Source organism: Rhamphochromis sp. 'chilingali' (genome assembly GCF_963969265.1).
Source record: "Rhamphochromis sp. 'chilingali' genome assembly, chromosome: 11".
Classification (NCBI taxonomy): domain Eukaryota; kingdom Metazoa; phylum Chordata; class Actinopteri; order Cichliformes; family Cichlidae; genus Rhamphochromis; species Rhamphochromis sp. 'chilingali'.
This window is the reverse complement of record NC_137938.1, coordinates 3605342-3628696: the sequence shown is the minus strand read 5'-3', so window position 1 is coordinate 3628696 and position 23355 is coordinate 3605342. Positions and strand designations below refer to the sequence as shown.

The 23355-nt window shown below is 42.6% G+C and overlaps 1 protein-coding gene across 1 annotated transcript in view; it reads left to right on the top strand.

Annotated features, from left to right (window-relative positions):
- Positions 1 to 23355, top strand: part of cdk14 (cyclin dependent kinase 14) — a 238532-nt gene that overhangs the window by 13891 nt on the left and 201286 nt on the right. The gene's annotated exons all lie outside the window — the stretch shown is intronic.

Genomic DNA, 23355 nt, shown 5'->3' with positions numbered 1-23355 from the left:
TTCTCGTTTACGTGCCCCACCCTCCCTCCCTCCTTGTTCTCAATTCTTTAAGTTCTTCACTCCTATTTGGTACATGGTACATCTGCCAGTCCCGGGAGCCGTCACCAGTCCCCTTCAAGGCCTTCCCCAAACCGCAGGTCAATTCATGTCAAAGCATCACTTTTACCTACTAAAACGCTGTCAAACCTAAAATGAGGACGTGGGCCCAGCTCGTGAAAAAAAGGTGGTCAAACTGCATTTTTATTTCTTTTTTCAGCAAAAACACAGCTACATAAATGAAGCACTTGATGTTACTGCAGTTGCACACAACATGTACTGATACTGATACTGTATAGACGTCTCCACCCTCCTGCCCCAGTCTTAGCGTTGATTTCATATTACAGTTTTTTACAGCCACTAGGACACATGTCTCAATACTTAGGTCACTTTTGCAAAACTCTTCACACAATCCTCCTAACTGACCTTCAGCTTGGCAAAGCAGTTCATTTCACATTCAAAATGCACTACCACTACCAAAACACTTCATTCAGGTCTCAAATAAACTCATTCTTCCAGAACACTAGCAAAGGTTGACAGCCGACAAACACACTTTGTCACCCACAAAACAATGACCTAAAAACACTAACAACATGTAGCATTACACAGTGTTTCCTTGTGTAAAACAAGGACACATCTCTGTTTATAATTTCAATGTATGTTACTGGAATGAATCAGACATCATGCAGAATTCGTTAATATTTGTTTCTGTATTTTTATTTTTTTGCACTAAGTAATCCCAAAATACAAGAATTTGTATACACACCATCCACTGATACACATACAATAGTAATGCTAATCTACTCGGTCTTCTCCATTTGGCCACAGGTTCTCATCCACATCACATCTTATGTCATCTAGGGCAATACACCTAGGAAAGAATCTTCTGGCTGCCAGAATTGAAGGAGTTGAAAAATTGAAGGAGTGACACCTGTGTAGATGTTCATCTACAATGAGGATCAGCTGTGGCTGGTTAAACTGCATTTTTAGATTTAAAATATGTTTCAATAAAATATTGCTGTTGGATTTTGCTGTCTTATTCAGTTTTGCATTGTGTTATTGTTTTGACCATAAGTTTAACAGTTTTGGAAACAGTATGTAAGCACATGCAAAATGTCCTGTACATACAAAGATTTTTGGCAGTTGTTGTGTCTGAGTGAGAAGATAATTCATGAAATTTGAGAGATGAAGTCATTGAATGCATTTTGTGCCCAAACAATGATAACTGGTCCTCAGTTTAGCCCACATAGACTTCTGTTGTGCTCACTGTGTGAGGAGTTTTGCAAACGTGACCTAAGTATTGAGAAATGTGTCCTAGCGTCTGTAAAAAACTGTAAATGCATGAAGAGACGCTTGATATTTAAAGGTGCCAGGAGGAGCAGCAGTTTAGTCATTAAATAACGCTGCACTTATGGGTCTCTGCTGACTGTGACGATTAAATCAAGGCAGTGCATGTGCAGCAGAGTACTGTGGATATTATAAATGATCTGGTATATTTTGCCAGCAAATATTAATTAATTTGCTATAGGATCTTCGTTTGCATGCTAAAAATGTATGCAGCATGTGTTTCATGGGAAACCAAGAAACATTCGCTCTTGTTTTCCTTTGTCTTTTTGAGCTGAGTTATGAAGTCTGTTTTTCCCACAGATCTAAATTTGTGGCAGAGGGAGGAGGCTGTGTGTGTGTGTGTGTGTGTGTGTGTGTGTGTGTGTGTGTGTGTGTGTGTGTGTGTGTGTGTGTGTGTGTGTGTGTGTGTGTGTGTGCACCCATAATGTGCATTTGGTGCTCAGACGTTTTATTTTCTGCAAATATTTGCCAATCAGTTGGTTGTTGTGTATCATGCAAAAACTAAATTCAGGAAGAAGGGCAAATATTGTGAAAACTGGCACTGGTCAGGCCAGCGTGTCAAACTGGAAAATGTTCTAAAAACTAAAATTCAGACTAGCCCAGATGTTTTTGCCCTACAGAGCAGCTCAGCAGCCGTCCTGTCACATGGGATCAATAAAGGGAACTAACAGCCAACCTCAGCAATGCTAACACAAAGAATCCTGCTTGCTGTCTTATCACTTATTCATTGAGCAACGTCACTGCAGACAATACATTGGAAATGCTCCAAAGCTTAGAAACCATGTGCCTGGTGAAGGACACAGCTTTAGGTAGCCATCTGCAGCAGGTGCACTGGTGCTCAACAGTCACTGCCACTTTAAGTCAAAAGAGCACCCGAGCAGGATTTCCTCGTCATAGAAACAACATCCCAGAATTCTGAGACCTCCTGACTCCCTCATCAACCAGCTGCTTACAACAGCAAACTGAAGGAGAAAGTGGGAGAAATCAATATGTTATACAGGCCTGCAAAATAGCTCAAGGCCAGTGTTGCTGGGACAAAACAAATAATCTACAGTGTGAGTTGAAAACAACACCATCCACAGCATAACAGGTATTATCTTCACCTTATTAGTCTCTCTGTGTGTCTTACAAAAGAAAAATGGTGGTGCTGGAGACCCCCATAGTGACACCGGGGGCAGGTTCAGGACTTTGGCAGGTATTGGTGTGTTTGGCTGTCTGTGGGCACATTTTGCAGTCACAAGCTTACAAGACGAATGCAGGCAAAGTTCAAAGATTAGTGTTGCTGGTGGTGTGATCCCATTGCAACATTGTTTCTAAGATGATATCATTTTAGCTTCTGGGAGGGGAACCAATCTGCAGTAAATATCAGTTACAGAGCAACTGTCACGCTGCAGAGCACTCCTGTGTGTTAGAAGACTTTCATTTACATGCATGAATAACCCATAGTCTGTGGGTTAAATGCTGTGTCAGTTTTAAGATGGAACAAGATGCAAATTTACAGAAAGAGCCGCTTATATCTCATCAGTGGACAGAATGTTCTCCAAAAGTCTGGGGAATCATCAAAATGGTTTTTAGGAAATGTGAGACGAGCCTTTTTGGTCAGCAGTGATTTTCTCCCATGATGCCTTTTGTGCCCAGTCAGGGTCTTATCTAACTTTGACCTTAACTGAGGTCAAAGACAACTTAGCTGTTGTTCTGGGTTCTTTTGTGACCTCCTGGATAAGTCGTGGATGCGTTCTTGGTCGACCAAGCACTCGTGAGAAGGTTCACCATCATTTTAAGTTTTAACTATTTGTTGATATTGGCTCTCACTGCGACTCACTGGTGCCCCCAAAGTTCAGAAATGACTTTCCTAACTTTGTTTCTCAGCTGTTTCTTTAGATTGTGGCACCATGTGCTGCTTTTTGAAATCTTTTTGTCTGCACTGGGTCCTGGTTACTGTTGTTGGTGGTGATATGTGAGCCTGGCAGCTGGGAAGCTGCAGCCGAGTTGTGTGTAACAGCAACCGTGAGAAAAGTGTTAAATAAAGATGCTGGAAGGCATGAAACCGTCATCGGGCCTGCTGTGGACTGTCTATATGTAATCCAAAAATTAGTTTGAGCTGAAATATTTAACAGTAACACATATGCAAAAAACTAATAAGACAGGAAGGGTGAACGTTGCTTTTTCACAGCACTGTGTGTGAAAAAAGTAGTGTAACAGCTAGTATTTCTTCAAGTTGGGAAAAAAGTCAGCCTGAAACCTGCTGTGAAAAAATGTAAGCAGGAATACTTTTAATCGCACCTCCTGATGTACCGTTGAGTGGTTTCGTTTTCAATTTTGACAAATGTGTGACAGAACCGTTCACTCTGAGGGGAAAACAGACGCTGGAGTCAAAGCACAGCCCCTATTTTTAACTCGTGTGCACAGAGGTTTGTCACCTTTGATACCCACGTTCCAACAAAAGCTTCAAAGCTCCAAAAAAGTATCTGAGTGTTCTGGACAGCCCAGGGAATTATTCATTAGTGAGATAACGCACAGATGTGTTCAGGGTACTGTACAGTAACGCCACTGTTTTGCACATGTCTCACTCTGTATATTTTATTTTATTTATTTTATATATTCTATTCATTGTTTACTCTATTTAATTTGTAAAATATGTGTACACACACACACACACAGAAAAATATTTAGTATACACATCCAGAAATGCATACACTATTATATATTGTACATATATTTATTAGTTTCAGATGCAGCCATTCTTGTATTTTGCTTGTTTACATTATTGTATTTTGCACAACTCTGTTGCTTGTGAAGCTCGCACACAAGAATTTCACTCACATGTGCTGTACCAATGTACCTGCACATGTGATGTGACAATAAAAGTGATTTGATTTGAGGGTGTTGGATGTGCTGCAGCTACTGTCTTTGCCCCGTAAACCTAAACGATAAAACACACGGTCAGCTTTGACTGTTTAGATTAAAAATTCTTTTAATCACGGAGGGTTCGTGTTCTAAAAAGTCTTAAGTACCCAAAATAGTGCTGCTGTTGTTTTTGTAACACGTCACAGTGTAATGTCCATGGGAACCTGGACGCAGGGCCACGGGGGGGAGGCTGGTACGCAAGTCCAAGAGCGGCACATGATGCAGGCGCAACACAACACGCTAGAAAACTCCTTTAGCAACAGTTCAATGAGCATTTTTATTATTTCTTTCTTTAGCAGTTTAGCTTCATTTTGAAACAATGTAGGCAGAGAATAAATTCTACTGATGAAGCATGCATAAGGTTTTATTTTTGTTTTGGGAATAAATTATTAAAAAAAACAAAACATCACATTTGCAGTTGGGAGAGTTTTCCATTGGAGGCATCTGCAAATTAGTGGAGAATCTACAACCAACAATATTTCAGTCAAATGATTAATTCATCATCCAAATACAAGCTGCTGTGTAATTTTACATGAAGTCTCTAATCACTTAATTGATTATTCCATTTATAATCAGGGCTGGATATTGAGATTCAGTGTTTGATACTTGACACTCGTTGAGTGCTGAGGACTGTGTTTGCAATGTCAATTAATACAAATTGGCCTCCACTTGCTTTATCATTAATAGAATAGAATAGAATAGGATAGCCCTTTACTGTCACTGTACACGTACAACAAAATAGTGTTTTTTGATCTACACATTTGTGGATTTCATTGTAATTTGCTGTTTATAGAATGATAAAGTACCTCCTAAGTACCTTCTTTGACTCAATACTAGAGATGGACCGATCCAATATTACGTATTGGTCCGATACTGACGTAAATTACTGGATCGGATATCGGGGAGAAATAAAAAATGTAATCGATCCATTAAATATCAAAAAAGCACCTCACAAAACTTGTAACACGGCGTAACTCGGCTCATAACCGTAGCACGTCGGAGCAGTGTGCTCACGTGATAGAGCGGCTGTGTGTATTTGTAGCCTCGCTACCAATCAGGTGTTCTGGGAATCCATCCTACCTGGCAAACCATCCTACCTGTTGTTTCTGCGCATGCACACAACATGAAATTCAGTGGCAAATTATCCTACCTTTGTGAATATTAGCTAGAGAAATATTCTGACTGGTAAAATTAACTGCCAAACCAACCTACCTTTGTGAATGTCACCTACAAGCATACTTAAACTCCGAAAATTTTGTGGCAAATCATCCTACCTTTGTTAATAACAGCTACACACATACTCTGACGGGTAAAATTAAGTGCCAAACCATGCTACCTTTGTGAATGTTACCTACAAGCATACTTTAAGGGTAAAATGAAGTGGCAAACCATCCTGGCTGTATGCATATGAGCTAAAAGCATACTCTGATGGGCAAAGTTAAGTGGCAAACCGTCATACCTACTTAAATTGGTGCTGGAATTACTCTGTGACAGCAGAAATGTGCATAAACTACTTACGGTAGGACGTTTTGCCAAAGTAGGATGGTTTGTCAGAACACCGGCATTTCATCTCCGAGGAGGTTATCCCAGAGAGAAGTAAAGCAAGTGTGTAAGTCCATCTCTGAATGTTTGTAAAGCATTCCCGCGTTAAGCTTAACAACCGATATATGGAGCAACTGCCTCCCCCTCCCTCTCCTGTTGCTACTTCAATCATGAAACTGATCAATGATCAGCTGATCGGCTTTTCTGTCGCGAGTCCGTGTCTCTTGTTTGTTTTTGGCCCACTTTGCACCAGAAAGAAACCAGCGGCTGAACAACAGCAGCACGTTTAAGCTTGATCAGCTGTTCTTAGAATGTATTTAATATTACTTTCTACACCAGGATCTATTTCTACAGCTGACGGCTGTAACTGTGCAGGGGCGGATCTAGCAAAGTTTAGCCATGGGGGCCGATAGGGCATGAACAGGGAAAAGGGGGCACAAAGACATACTTTTCTTTGTTATTCTAATTTAAAATGTCGAGCTTTTAATAAATAGTTATCTGACACCCAAAGTTTTAATTTGATGTAAAATGAATAGAAGTCAATTACTGTATATAGTAACTGTTAAGTCTAAAATACCCTAGTAAGCTGTAGTACTTTTTCCTTTGGGAAGATACCATCTGTGCAGTCTGCAATTCTGTTAAAGAAAGATGTTGAATCTATTTAATTATTCTTGAAAAAGAATTGATTTCTGTGCATTTCTTTCACACTGCATCAAATTAAAGTTTTTGGGTTTTTTTTGCTGGGAGTTTTAGAACCCTATTAGTTTGGTTGCTTAATATTTCTGCTAAGTGCTCTTTAAAATACCAGAATAGGGAGGATGGTGCAGGTTTAAGTTTATTAGATTGATCAGTTTTGCTGAACTATGAAATATTTTGGGTGCAGTGTATTTTTTGCATACAGGTATAACAGAATAGCTTTAGTGTTTTTTGTTTTTTTTTAACTTGAGTATGAACTTATACAAAAAGCAGCAAGATATAAAAAAAACAGTTTTATTGATTAAAAAACACTATATCGGATTCATATCGGTATCGGCAGATATCCAAATCTATGATATCGGTATCGGTATCGGACATAAAAAAGTGGTATCGTGCCATCTCTACTCAGTACTGAGGTATTGAGTCAAAGAAGGTAAATATGAACGTTCAGAAGAGTCAATGTTCTGCTTGGACAAAATAAACACACATCTTAACAACCCAACGTCTATCAGGTCATCAGCAAACACATTTTGGTAGAATTAGTTTGCATCCACATGCTAAGCAAGCACACTGTCACTAACTTTCAAGGCAAACTGCTTATATGTACTTTGATCTTACAGTTCTTATATTGTGTGGTTTCAGCAGGACTGGAAACTGAAAATAAACAGAGGATTTTCAGCTTTGTGCGCTTTAAACCTGACATGTGTGTCACAACACCAATCTCTTCATGTTCATGGCCAACATGACTGCCCACTGGGCATCAAGGAATGCTGCAATGCAAGAGATTTCCATCCCATCGTGGAAGTCTTATTTTTGTTGGCAAAGAGACATGAGAGCTTGGATGTCTTAGATATCACATATATCTGGTAACAGGGCTATTTGTCAAGTTTCCTAAGATTATTTGGATAAGAACATGTGGCCTGTGTTCTTGTTTGCGAAGGGACTTTTGTGGTGAAGCGAACCATTTCTAGAAGTGCCATGGGAATTAAGCTTGGGCCATTTGCTATAAATGGGCCTTGCTGCTAAAGAAGAATGTAAAGAATCTGAGATGGGGAAAAAACTCCTTCCTGTCCTGCAGCATCGTGTTTGCAAGAAACTGACTGATGACCTACAGCTACAGATGTCTGGGAGTTTGGATTCTGCGCTTCTGTGTGTGCAAGCACTTCTATCTTTGCAGAGAGAAACAAATAAGCAGGCGCTGGGAGCTGGTTTGCTGTCTGATGACCCACTATGATTGATCACAGTAAATAATGAAACTGCACGTTTAAACCAGGGAAATTAATAGATTTAGTGCGCAGGGGAAGAAAGCTTCCTGCTGCTTTTTTTTATAGGTTTCGACAACAGTTTTGGGTGACATTACATTTGAGGTGCTCCGATCTAAATGACAGTATGTAGTATGTGGTAGTACTAGTATCTACTTTTGCACCCTCGTTAGGTCTGGGTCAGATGCCCAAAAATATAAATCATAATGTTTATTTTTCTGCCCTGTGGATGATTCATGAATCAAAAATAGCACTTTTTTCCCCAGGCACAGGACCCAGTAAGGCTGTCTTACACTGTAGCTGAGTGGTTCATCCTTTAGGAAGACAGTTTTGAGGCTTTTGGATGCTGTTAGAATAGCTTTGCATGATTCACAGTTTAAAATGGTCCTTATTTAGTGCAGTGTCTCAGACAGACAAGCAGAAGGTTTGAACAGCAGGTGACTGGTTGGGACGCTTGTGATGAAGCTGTGTGCAGGCGATGACCATATGGGCCATGGGGATATCCCCCGTCACCGACATCGTACAGAGCCAAGAGTAGGGAAATGAATCCAGAGTTTTTGGCTCACATTGATTACTTGCACATAAACTGATTTAACTGTTAGACAGTTTTAACACAATTTTAAGAGTATATGCAGTACATGAGAGAAAACATAGCTGTTTCACCCTGAAGATAAGCAGTGGTGGGTGGGTACAGTACTCTGGGTTCCTCCCACAGTTCAAAGACAGGCATGTCAGTTTTTCATATCAGTGAAATGGTCAGTAAGATTAGTGGAATGCTATATAAACAGAGTGCATCACTGTACATGTAAAGTGTGCTGCTTTTTAAGTGGACAGGCAAACAACTTTGTTCCAGTGACTTGGTGTGTGAGTCTCCTTTATGCTTTCAGCAGTGAACACTTATTGAACTCACTGCAGTGACATGGTTTAGTTTTGCTATGCTGTCCCTGTAGGCTCATGCTGGATTTGTTGTTTTGCATGCTGTCTAACATAGACGAGGATTGTGGGAATTCAAACAGCACAGACACTACTGACTAGGGATGGGTATCGTTTAGGTTTTATCTGATACCAGTACCAAACTGGTACTTTTGAAACGGTGCCGGTGTTTAAAGAATGGAGAACACAAAATTGGTCCAAAAACCTCTCATGTTTAGCTGTTTTCCACTTTTTCTTTGGTCATTTTAGCCTTTTTGGCCAGGGTGAAGGGAGTATCTGCCATCAAACAAGAAGACAGCCGCATGTAGCTATGATGATGTTTGCTAGTTCACCTTACATGCATTAATGTAATAACGTGGTTAGCCTACTCAACGTAAATTACACACGAACAACATTAAGCTACTCACGCAGAGAAGAACGGCTGCTGCTGCATCATCATCCTCATCATTTCTGCTACACTGGCAGGGCTAGGGGCCAGGACTCTCCTCTTCGGGTTCTTGGGGGATGTTGCTAACTCCGGGTCCGATAACAGACAACCCACCCGCAGTAGATGTGCTTGGTGTGAGGTCTCACAGCAAGCTATCAAATACGGCGCATTTCTCGGCTTTTAACAATATGCTATACGTCGCCAGGTGTTTCATCGGATTTGAGGTGTTGCCTCCTTTGACAGTATCACAGTATCAGCTTAAAGCACTTGTTGCAGGCGGCTGAGTTTGCATCTTTTGCTGTGAAGTACAGCCAGACTTTTGACCACTTCTCCTTGGGCGTTTTTAATCTGTAGCTCTGCTCTAAAAGAACGTACGTACCTGGTCCCGCCTACTATCCTCGGAAAGGTAAAATGATTGGCTGGAATCCAAAGTGTATGACATCTCAGGGAAAAAAGCACCGAAATAAAGCACCGAAACGTGCACTGCTTTTCGGTCTGGTTACTACCATTTATGTCAGAACAGGTGCCATCATGGCACCGGATACCGGTACCCATCCCTACTACTAACATGCACTTGCATGTTTCTCCCAAAAAAAGGAGAAAGACCATAGTCACATGACGTGGCCCAGTGATGATCATGGTGACTGATGTTTAGGTTACAGGACAAATTTTCTGTTTGTATTTTTCATGCAGACAGAAAAAATGAGTAGGCTGCAGTGACAGTTGTTTCCATAGACTGCATTCTTTAAGCCAGCAGTAGGTAGTGTGCGTGATTGTGGAAAAAAACTATCCAATAAAAGTACAGAAATGTGTGGACCAACGGTCTTCTATAAACACTTTCCTGCAGTGTTTATTAGTCATTGGTTGTGTGTCACATAGAATAGATTATTAAGTGATTTTTAAACATTATGATCATTCAAATTGTCAGGATGCTTTTCAGGAATGCGGGAACAGAAAATTTCAAAGAGTTTTATTCCTGAAAAAAATGCTGTTCTGCTTTCAAATCTCACACCGTGGATGGAAGTCTCTGCTCCCACATGAGTTGTTGCAAATGGGTGAAAGATCTGAGAAGAGCCTGAGTCCGCTTATCCCCTCCTGCCTCTAATGGAAATGGATTCTGAGACCCGACTGGCTTAATCTAAATCTGCGATAAAAGTGCTGCACTCAACAGAAAGAGCCCGTGGAAGGCTTTGATTTTTCAGGATGGTCTCTTTGCATACTTTCTTTGTGTGTTGTGTGATTTTTATTGTTGCGAGTTAATTTGCCGTCAGAGAAACGGTCCGTAATATTCAGCCTCACCGAAACGTCGGGTTTTGTTAGAGCTTCTCGATTAGGTGAAGTTGTCATTGTCACTAAAGTAATGATTTTCTCATTAGCTATCTTTGTTCCCGTTCTCTTGTCTCTTTGTCACAATTCTGTCTTTGTCACATGCAGACTTCATTATCTATTCTCTGTCCAATTGGATCTGAATAATTTTATACGCTTGGTGTCGGGATCAAAAATTAATGCAACAAATGTGTTTCTTAATTACCAGAGGTCTGTGGAGAATCCATTAGAAGCAGAACCCTGTCATTAGTTCCAGGGAATGTAAATCGCTGTGAATTCTGTGCAATATTTAGTAAAAAGAAGAATAAAAAAAGACCCAGCACGAGCATGTCACGATTCTCGCTGCTCTCATTTGTGTTTGTCACGCTGTGAGTCTGGAATTCTAATGTTTCATCTGCATTCGGAACCTCGTTCGTTTTTAATGTTTTACACCAAGCCAGCCAAACGCCATTTAACAGCCGTTTTAAAACCAGATCACAAGAATTGTTTCCTTTTGACCAAGATATCAAATCAAACTCACTAAGCCTCAGTCAGCACAAGAGAAGAGATACGTAGCTGTGGCTGTCCTCAATCAAGAAACGGACTCTTTAGACACTCACTTCATCCTAAACCAAGAGTCTGACTGGGCAAAGACGGAGGATGTTGTTTGAAATACATGACAAACACCAGTGATGAAGCTTTTGAAGTCACAGCTCTTGCAAAGGTTGGTTTATAATCATGTATACATGTAGTGTATCGTTTTCAGATAGTTGATATATTTAAAAGATGATTGAATTAACCGCTTTTGTCTAAGCACCCACTTTGATCCTAAAGTTACCTTTAGATAGAATCTGAGGATAAGATCAAATCAGTGTTGCTTCCTGTATATATTGCTTGTAAATGTTACTGCTCTGGAACAGATGAATAGTAGCTTGTAAAAAGAATTGCTTCCTTCCTGTAGCATTTCCCTGCAGAACATTAGCATGCACAGAAGGCAAAACGGCCGAGTCTGATTCAATTGATTTTTGTCTGAAGTTTGAAAATTCCAATCAATGTGGCATATTGATAACAGTCTCTTAAATGACAAAGAAAAGGCTGCTGATTAAAGCGCTGCCTGGTTATCTTTCCACCGGCATGAATGTCCGACATGGTTGTGGATGTAAACCTTGACATGAATTCAATAAAGTGTTGAAGTCAGACCAAGAGTGAAAAATAAAAAGCTATCAGCCTGTGAACCAGCAGAGATAAAAGACCTCCGATGAAAGCAGCAGATGGGTTGAGATGTTTTGGAGGCAGTTCAGCCTGCATCACGGGGCACATTACGACGCTGATTGACCAGTGCTCGTGGCCCAAAGCTCGGATCAGTTCACCTACCTTTCCATGTCACCCGCTTCACATCCACATTATCAGAACCTCAGCTTAAGTCTTTCAGTTCCCTCCTACAGCAAGGCTGCAGGGGTAGAGGTCACATGGAATCAAGGTAAGAGATCTGAGGTGATAATGACGTGGTGATTAGAAAAGAAAGGTAAAGATTAAGGAATGACTTTCTGACAAAATAAGGTCATTTCAAGATTAAACCTTTGTATTGTGTTGCCAATTGCATTTTCCAAAATGACTGTCAGCGAATAAAGACTTGCATTAGTAAACAGTAACTGATAGAAGGTAGAATAGATGAACCTGGATGTTGGTTATCCATCTCAGACCTGTGATGGACGGCTAATTAGCAGACTGGCCAATGTGTATCCAGAGTACACAGAAGTATAACACTTGATCACCAAAAGAATGATTGATTATTGAAATAAATAATTAATCAGAATCAGAATCAGAATCAGAATACTTTATTGATCCCTGGGGGAAATTATTTAGAAGTATTTAAGAAGTACCATATAGTCTTATTCATTTTTATAGTTCTAAATAGTTCTGTTAGGCACTTCATATCACTCTGGACCAAAGCAGACATTAATAAGCTCATATATGGTTCTCAAATTTGGGGTAAAATCTATGTCTGATTTGCAAAAAAATGTAACACTTGTGTGTTAGCACTACCTTACCTGTGTACAGCCTGGCAGATCTGATGACTTCAGCTGTCTGAGTAACTTTTTACGTGTTTTCAGTTCAGTTCAATTCACTTTTATTTATATGGCGTGACTGTGATCACTGAACTGTATTTGCTTATAGTGCTTAGTGTGTTGTAATGAGCATGTCAGATTGCTTTCAGAGGCCTTTCAAGCTCGGTAAGAAAGGTTAATGTTGTGGATATTATCAGTAAAATAATCATATTAAAATGGATTCCATTGTTAGTGAAAAGACAAACAGGCATTTTGTTAAATTCAACATGTTTCCAGTTGAAGCTTCGGTGGATGGCTCAGAAAAGCCTTCTGAAGTAAAGTCCTTTGATGTGTCGAGGAGCAGAAATATCCACTTTTAAAGGAGAGGCAGCCGCCGCACGCTCTGTAATTGCAGATACAATGTGCATCAGATAGCTGTTGTCAGGCACTCATTGTCACTGTCATGTCTCAAAGACATTTCCAGCTGGTGGCTTAAAGTCAGCCCACTAACTAGCAACTTAAGTAAGAGAGATGAGCTTTGGCAGGAACACTCGATGTCATATTCATTTCTTTTTTCTGTTGTACTCCTAGGAAGTGAAACTGTGTGAGGTTGCACTCAGACATATTGAGCAGTGCTCAGAGAGTTGTCTGTCAGTAATCACAGTCTGGAATTCACACATTTCCTCATGCTGTGCTTCTAATACAAGCCTCATTACATGCTATCAGCCACTTCCATTTAAAAACTGTCAGCTGTTATAGAGAGATGATGCCTCAGTACTGAGTCAGTCGGGCCAGTTGTTTTACTTAAAACAGAATTATCTTCATTTTGTAAATTATGGACCACGTTAGAGGAAAAGTGGGAAATAAGCCAGGTCGAGGCTTCAACACTGAGAGCATATAGGTGTATGATGCATGTTGTAAAAACGGAGGACCTGCTCTTTCTCTACTATGCTAGTAAAATTAAAGCAAGAATATCACAAAATACTCGAGTATTTAAACTTTGAAATGGCACGACTCCTTTTTTATCAGTCATAATGGTTACGTATCAGAAAAATAAACAACAACAACTATTTATCATTGTGGTATGAATCCTTGTTATCTGAAAGGGGGGCCTCAACAATGTCACCTTGGTGTGTATCAGTGTGCAGGGCCAGATCAGTCTGTGTTTGAAAATCACTTCAAGATGTCTGCTCCTTGTGTGACCTCACAACTCTTTTTTTCTCCCTTTTTTCCCTGAGCTGGACGAAGATATTGATAGATACCCTTGAATGGTCCTGTCTCCTGTTGTCTGTGTGTGTGTGTGCGTGCGTGCACAGTGTTTTTAGTTTCATTTGAACTACTTTCAAATTAGCAGTACTGTTGTTAGCTCCAAGTTCAGATTTGGAAAAGCATTCGTCCGAGAGCGAGGCTACAAATTTAAGTTAAATAATGAGTTTAAGCGGCTGACCAAAATTCCACACAGATCCAGATCCAGTCCTGATTTTCCTCAATCGATGGACACCATGTTCTATAACTGGACATACCCCAGGGTTTGATTGTGTTGGCACCCTGTAAATCAGAGGTGGGGAACTCCAGGCCTCAAGAGCCGGTTCTCCAGGTCTCCAGGGCCTGGTAATGAACTAGACCCAGGATGATATCTAAAACCTGCAGGACACCGGCCCCTGAGGCCTGGAGTTCCCCATTCCTGCTGTAAATGGTCAGTCATCAGCACATTTTCACAAGACAGTGAAACAATCTTTAAAGCTGACGGCTAGCATGTTAGCTAACTTTTCCCCGCTTAGATATCCAGCTTTAGGGTAAGATTATCAGCGATTTCCATTCCAGTGCTCTCTCCTGCAAACTGGTTTGGTCTTTACCACAGTGTTCAGCAGCTGGTTGCTAAACTCATGTCTGCCTGCTGTTTGGTGTTTGTGTGCCATAGATTAATCGACAGCTGCCTGCTGCTAAAAAAAAAAGAGAGATAGATGCAATTAGATGCATCATTGGCTGCTGCCATTTGTTGTAGTGATGTGTCAACAAGATCAATGAACCAGCTTTAGCTGACGTGACAGGTGGTCTAAATGCAATTACAATAAACAGCACATACATTTATAGCTGACTTGTAACAACTACAACAAAAAAAGTGCTTTTTTTTGGTATCAGTTTATCCCAAAAACGTTTTCTGCCATTTGAGTTGTTGATAAGCTTTTGCACAATGATAGAAATAAGCCAAAGTAAGCTTGTAGAGTCCACCAAGTTCTTCCAGAGCAAAGCCAACGTTTGACATTTATATCTGTGTATAAATGGCTAAAAACCTCACCAAACCAAAAACAGCAAAGTTACAGTCCGGAAAGCCGAAAGAATGAGCCTCGAGATCCTAAAAACACAAAGTGTTCAAGAAACGCCAGAGTTGTAATTCTAAATCTTTTCAAAGGTTGATTATGCAGCTGCGTTTTCACTCACTGTGTTCAGCTTAGTAACTTTTTCATTAAAAGTGGTAAAGCGAGCCCACAGTTTGAGAAATCAGACCTTACAATGGCAGGAGATCTCACCATTTGATATGATGGCAGCTTTGTCATCATTAAAAAATATGTTACTACTTAAAAGTGCATAAGTGCTCATTAACAACTATAAATAACTAGTTTTTTCAGGGCTTTCAGGGCATCTGTTACTGATATTATAGATTTATTACAAAACCTTTGTACTCATCCCTACACAATCTTCTGTGCGATACACAACTTATTTTCACAGTTAATTGTTGTAACAGGTATTCAAGCAGAAATAGCAAGAGTCAATAAAACAGGGAGACTGCTTTAGACTGAGAATATTTTTGTCTGTGCCTAAAACTTAACGCCAGCACAGACTTGGATACTCTGACCACTTGGTTTTGTTAACGGGAAATATCTGAGTTTATGAGTTGACAAGAGCTGCCTGAACGCACTGGGAGACTGGGAGAGCAGTGTGCTTTGGGTTGCAGCTACATGATTGACATGTCTCCTATTACAGTAAGTCATGGTGGTTGCAGATTGCTTGTCCTGTCTGAGCTCCAACCAGGCTTTCACCCCCCCTTGACCTAATTTGAATTTTCTGGATCTAATAAGTGACAGTGAAGGTGAGGAGGGACAAATCAAAGCTCTAGAACATCCATCACTGACCCAACATGCTTGTCAGGGTCAACAACCTAGCAGCGGGTTAAGATTAGCATGCACGTGATGAGCCTCTGCCCTATTTCACGAACCCGATTTTAGTGAATCGCTCTCTGGCTTCAGTCAACTCATTAACTCTGAGTGCTGTGCATGTGTTTGCCTCTATATGACTCCCGCTGTAGGGCTAATCCTGACTGACTGTCACAGTTGAAGTTGTTGCCACTGTATGTTTGGTTCCATCCATCTGATTTGTGACAGCTGCTAATCTTTGCGTCTTCTCCTGTGAGGGTTAGGGTCACAAATTCTCCCAATCTGAGGATGACGGCTGAGCTGAAAGTGAGCTGAAACACTGTCAACCCTCCATGTGCTCACTCAGCTCCAGTCCCCCTCTGGAGAAGAGTCCATATTGAAGAGTAATTTAATTTTACTTGGTATAACTTTCCATTCCCCTGCATGTGAGGATTAGCACTATCTCTGTAAATTAGATCGGCTGCCTGCACTATCACTTGCAACAACCTCAGGGCTCACGAGGTAATTGTGGGTGATGTAGTATTGAGGACATTTAGAGCCGAGTCCTTTCAGCCATCGTGGTCAGCGTGAGGCCGCAAGTGTTAGCAAATGGGCAGCGATAGCATCTCGTTATACATTTTGAGTGGTCTAATCACGTCTTTAATTAACCCTTCACTAATCGGCCCTGAAGGAAACCTAATGGATTAAATATTGCTGAGGTATTAAAATGCAAATGGTAATGCGAAGCCAGCCTGGTGGGCCTCCATTGTGAAGCATGCCGCGGTAATAGTGTTGGATGTGATGTTGCATCCATCATGTTGAAGGCTCTTGAGCTCCCCCTTATGCCCCCAAGGTTCTGTGTTTTTGGTGTGTCCAGGCAGGAAATGGGCCCTGACTGTGCACTGGAAGAAATGATTGAGGAAGGTGATTCTAGGAAATGAGACATAAGAAGGCTAATGGAATAGCACATAACTGTGAATCAGCCTGACGGTTGTGTTGTGGGTTTTGCGAGTCAGGCAGGCAGTCATGCAGATTGCTCATTACCCTTGCAGATTTTAGGTAGAGTAAAACTAAATGTCTGAAACCCCACTGGTCTTTAGAGGGTGCAGTGTTTTATTAGAGCCAACAAAAGGAATGTGTGGCAAGTTTTCCAACTTTTAAGCTTTAGGTGGGATAGAAATGCAAATGCTGTGCAGCCATTGTGCCCAGAAGTCTGTCTTCATTAGAGTAACAGCACGAGTCCTTTGTTTCGGAGATCTTCCAGCCCAAATGAAATCTGTCCCATGATAAGTTCCAAAAAGCTATTGTTATCCAGCATGCACATGTTTTTCATTACTGACAGGGGACAAATGACCTAAATGGGATTTTTGGCATTGTGAGGGAAATGATAGTAGGTTACAGCAGCTGGTAGCTAGTCTCAGGCTGGCAGACTGTAATGGTGGATCTGTACAGCCGTGATCATTTTTATTTGCCAATAACAGTTAATTAAATTATGAAAGCCTTGTGATAGTTCTTCACTATATACATGTAAACAATAAGTAAGCTTTTGGCCGTGACTGTGTTCGGGCTTGTCATGTTTAAGAGGGCACGTCCTATACAGCAGAGTAAGCACCACATTTCACCTTTCTAGCCCTGGATTCCATCTTAACAACATTTACAAGGTAAAAATTATTTTGTGCCCTTAAGGAAAATTTAGCCCACTTTGGGAGAAGTGTCATCCGCATCAATATCTCAGTGTGACTGGAGGCACAAATGCGAGGCAACTGGCTCAAGTGATGCAAAGCCTGTTAAACTGATGTAATCCTCAGACCTCGTTCAGTCTAACAGGCCGTACGACGCTGAGCTGCAGCGCTCAAGTTGTGAATGCGTGCTTTTAGAGTAGAGCAGGTCCAATCAAAGTGTAGTTCGTGCCAAAAAACATTCACAAAGATAATCATGTCAGTTACATCCCACGAGGTTGATTCTGTTCATCTGGACGTAGAGTTTTCAGTGGGAGAAACGCAGCTGACTGCAGGTTTTGCACAATGACTGAAACCACTGAATGAACAGTGGGCTGTGAGGTCCAGATGAACAGAATCAACCTCTTGGGATTTACTTCCCTGGATGATTGAGCATGCATCAAGACATGTTAGTTATACATTTAGATCAATTCTTTAAATTCATTTCCTTCACAGTGCTTGTTAGATTTGTGGAGAGGGGTTTTTTTGTGCGGCATTTCAATCTCAAACCGGCTTGTACCACCACTGGCCTGCCCTACTGGGAACTAACTGTATTTCAGTGTGTAGTCTGAATAGGTTTGATGAACTTTGACCTTAGGCACAATGTCATGCTGCATAAGAGCTGACAGGAAATGAGGAAGAAGAGATAGGGCATGACATGGATTAAGTCTTTGAATGAATTCATTGGTATTTTGTAAACGTGTAGTCAACATGTTAAACAGTCATTGTTTAAAGGTTGCGACAATCTGTTTTGTTGTTGTTGTTTTAATTAACCTTGAAAGATTAGCACAGGAATCTGTCCAAACCAGCTTTTAATAATTCTAAAGAGGATTTTTTAGAAAATTGGTAAACAATGAGATCATTTAATCTGCGGATTTGTTTTTAACCACCTGCCGCTTGAGTAAAATTAAACATTAAAGCAGGTTGTTACCTAAATTTTGATGGGCAGTTTTTCTGAGAGACGTTAGCTTGTCACAAACACTTATACTATGAAAAGAGCAACACAAACCAGACACAGAGACAGTTTGTGCTGTGCTTTATCACTGTAACCAACACTTTTTAGAAGGCGCACGTTTAACTGTGGAGGTGAACAATCTCCATTTCGCCGTTCCACTTTTTGACACACCAGTCTCTAGATCTCTGACTGAAGCCTTAGGAAGATGGAAAACCATAGGTCACAGGACTTTCACTCAATACACCGAAGTTCACATCACACTGAACAATATTTTATACTTTTTACATTTAGTTTGGTTAAGTTTCAGTAAAGATCACCCTGCCACGGTAGAAAGTCCAGGCTTGGGGACCCATCGAAGGAAGAATGTTCTGTAATCGCATCTTTGAAATGAATAAATTACAGTGTAACTTTTTAAAAAGTAATCTGCTTTATTAGAGTATTACTAGAATAAAACTAATTCACTGAAGTACTTTTGGATTACCAACAACTTTTTGCATTTAGCTAGTACACGTTGGATATATATATATATATATATATATATATATATATATATATATATATATATATATATATATATATATATATATATATATATATATATATATATATATATATATATATATATATATATTAGGGGTGCAACGATACACAAAATTCACGGTTCGATACTTTGGTGTCACGGTTCGATATTTTTTCGATACAAAAAAAAGGTTCTTGCTTTTTTAATTTGTCATTTATTAAAATTATAAATATATATTTTAACTCAAACGTACAGTTTTTAAATGTAATGTTGCTGAAACAACAAAGGGATAAAATAATAAATCTATCTGGTCGAGAAATCACTCATCTTTGGAAAAGAGAGTTTATTACAGAGAAATGGCTCTTTCAAAATAAAAGCTATACTATAGCTTCTTCTGGGCTATATTCTCAGCAGCATATTAAACATATCAGGTCCCCATAAGGAGAATCATGTGCTAACGGCTGTCTAAATGACTCGGGTAAAGTTTGTAGCATGCGTGCTTGTTGTTTTTGTCTGCTTCCACTTGTCTTTGCACTAGGATGATGTCGGCGTAAATGTGCAGTCATATTCGTTGTGTGCGCTCAGTGGATCTGCGCTCGACAGTGCAGCCTAGGCGGAGTAGTCGAACGCAGATCCACTGAGCTCTCAACACAGACAGCATCGTCAGAAGAAAAGTTGATAAAATAAATGAAAAATGTTGTATTGTTTGATACATACGCGTACCGAACCGAAAGCACTGTATCGAACGGTTCAATATCGATACGAATATCGTTGCACCCCTAAAAAATATATATATATATATATATATATATATATATATATATATATATATATATATATATATATATATATATATATATATATATATACACATATATATATATACATACATACATACATACACACACACACACACACATATATATATACACATACATACACACATATACACACCTCTGACATGACTTTACCTGGTGAGTCATAAGAATGAATGGCAATATGTTGAATAATATTTGGGAAATCAATTTATTCCAGCAGTGATAATAATAAGAATAATAAATTACTCAACATTAGTGTTGTAGTTTGTTTGGATGATGCTTCTTGAAAATCTGAGATAGATCTCTTTAATAACTGACAGACTTATTGTCACCGTGGCACAATATCATGCAGAATACTTGTGTAGTGGCTGACCTTGACTTGCATAGACAGTATATCTGTCATGATAGCTGTGTGGCAGGCCAACCCGTTCTCACTCCCAAAGCGTAACATTTTACGCTAGGTGACAAATCGTCACCATATTACGTTTTCGGCTACCCACCACGTTCCTAAATGACGACCTCGGAAAAAGAGGAAATATGAGAACCGTCTGGACTGAACCTACACATGTTCGCTCTTTTTCTTCAAATCGCTTAGAAACACGCTATTTAACATCATTAAAGTCCTGGTTAAGGTCAGGAATAAGGTTATGGTCAGGGCTAGGGATAAGGTTAGGTTTAGGGCTGGAATACAGGGCTGGAACGTCTACTACCGCGGGAGCGTCATTGCACTGGATTCCAGCCATAACCCGCCGCGTACCATAAGAACGCCGAAGGTCTCCTTTCGCGTTCCTCAGGAACGCCGCGGGACGTGACAAAACGTCGACATGTTACGCCTCGGGAGTGAGAACGCTCTGGGCAGGCAGGATGAGGACCCAAAATGCAAACTCACGGACTCAGGGGATAAACTCAAAATCACAGCTTTAATGCTGGAAGGCAGATCACAAGAAATACAAAACTTAAACCGGGAACAATAACTAATACTTGCAGAGAGACACAGGGAAATCCACGCAGCTATGAGGGAGACTACGACACAGAACTGAGGGAGACGCAGACATAAATACACAGAGGGTTAACGAGGGAAGTGGGAGCACACGGGGAACACAGCTGACACAGATAATCATAACGAGACAGGGCAGGAGTGAACACAACATGACGCATACTGACGAGAGACTGTCAAAGTAAAACAGGAAGTACAGAGGTTCAGACAGGAGGAGAGAGCACGGGGAGAACACAGACATAACAGGCTGGGGAAAACATGGAATAAAACACGAAAGGGGACAAGGGCTCATGAATACATAGAGGGGCACACAGGGGGTGAGAGTCACAAAGGGAAAGCACACAGGGAACCACATAACAGGGCAACTCAGGAAACAGAACCTAAACAGGGAACTGAATACAAAAATACAAGAGAACTAAGAATACTGGGCCAACACGGCCCAGGACCATGACACCACCCCCCCCTTAAGGGCTGGCTCCAGACAGCCCAAACACAGGAAAACAAAAAACCAAACAGAAAACGACCCAGGGCGGGCGGCGGGGGCCCAGGGCGGGCGGCGGGGGCCCAGGACGGAGGGCACGGAACAGAAAACAAAGGAGCACAGCAAACACCGGAGCCCAAGAAAAACAACCCAAAACACAGTGCAGTTCAGGGGGCCGACCATGCGGACGGGAACGGTGGAGACGTGGAAACAGTTCAGGGGGCCGGCCGTGCGGAAGGCAACGGCGACGACGTGGAAACAGTTCAGGGGGCCGGCCGCGCGGAAGGCAGCGGCGGCGGCGAAGGAGACGACGGAGCAGTTCAGGAGGCCGGCCGCGCGGAAGGCAGCGGCGGCGGCGAAGGAGACGACGGAGCAGTTCAGGAGGCCGGCCGCGCGGAAGGCAGCGGCGGCGGCGAAGGAGACGACGGAGCAGTTCAGGAGGCCGGCCGCGCGGAAGGCAGCGGCGGCGGCGAAGGAGACGACGGAGCAGTTCAGGAGGCCGGCCGCGCGGAAGGCAGCGGCGGCGGCGAAGGAGACGGAGCCGTTCAGGGGGCCGGCTGCATGGAATGCAGCGGCGGCTCTCCAGTGTTAGGCATGCTGGCCATGGCCTGGTGGGCACAGGACCAGACGAGGCAGGACCAGACGAGGCAGGACCAGGCGATGACGGGGCCGGACCAGGCGAAGCACAGGCCGGAGCCGCAGCAGGCAGAGCAGAAGCAGAGACCGAAGCCGGACCGGGCGACGTTGAAGGCGATGCAGAGGCCGGACCGGGCGTGGGTGCAGCTGATGCAGAGGCCGGACCGGGCGTGGGTGCAGCTGATGCAGAGGCCGGACCAGACCACGTCCGAACGGGCCCCTCGGACCCTCCAGCGGAGACGAGGAGGTGCTGGCCGGGCTGACCTGAGCCGCCAGCGGAGACGAGGAGCGGCTGGAGAGGTTCCCCTGAACCCCCAGCGGAGACGAGGAGCGGCTGGAGGGGTTCTCCTGAACCCCCAGCGGAGACGAGGAGGTGCTGGCCGGGCTGACCTGAGCCGCCAGCGGAGACGAGGAGCGGCTGGAGAGGTTCCCCTGAACCCCCAGCGGAGACGAGGAGCGGCTGGAGAGGTTCCCCTGAACCCCCAGCGGAGACTGATGCAGAGCCAGCAGGTGTAGAGACTTTTGGCTGAGGGGACGCTAACTGTAGCTGCACACGGCACGCAGTCGGCTTAGGATGCAACGGCTGGGGCTGTGCAGGGCAAACAGTCTGTCCAAAGTTTGTCAGCACCACGCAGTCCTCAGCTGGCGGAGAAAGCTCACAAAGGCTTCCAGCTGAGGTTGGCAGTGTCTGAGCGGGTTGCTGTGCTATGAACTGAGCTGGTGACAGAGGTAATGACAGAGCTAATAATGACTGAGCCGTTAACTGAACAGGCAATGGAGTAAGACACTGAGGTGGTAACAGAGCGGATGACTGAGTGGGTAATGGAGCCGTTAACTGTGCTAAAGACTGAACTGGTGACAAAACAGGAAACTGTGCTAATAACTGAGCCACTGACTGAGTTATGGACAGCAATGCCAGTTGTAGTGGGAGTTGCGCTTGTGGTAGATTAGGTGTCTGGCTCTGGGCTGCTCTCCTCCGGGGAACAGGAATGGGTGCTGGGCCTGGCCGAACACCAGCCATCCCCACCCGAGGAACAGATACGGGTGCAGGGACGAGCTGGGCTCTGGCTGCCTTTACCCTGGGGGCTGGTGTAGGTGCAGGAGCTAGCTGGACCTCTGTCGCTCCCACCCGAGGAACTGAGACGGGTGCAGGAGTCGGCAGGGTCACGGCTGACCTCACCCGGGGAACCGGAACAGGAGCAGGCAAAGTCTGGGTGTCCATCAACCCCACCCGAGGAGCAGGTACGGGTGCTGGGATGATAGGAGCCTCTGCCAGTCTGGGAACAGAAGCAGGGACCAGCTGGACCTCAGCTACCCTCTCCCGAAGAACTGATACGGGAGCTAGGGAAGGCTGGGCCCACGCTGCCTTGGTTACAGAAACTGAAGCGGGAGAGCTGAGCTCAGGAGCAGAGACAGACACAGGGAAAACAGAGTTAGTGGAGCTAGAAACAGTGTTAGCGAACAGAGATTCATGGCGGGCCACTCCTAGCGACTCTGTAGGCCTTAAGCTGTCCATCTTAGGAGTAGCAGTCTCTAAAACAGTCATTGCACAGGAAGATCCAGGTTTAGCAGAGTCAGAGTCTGTAATACCGG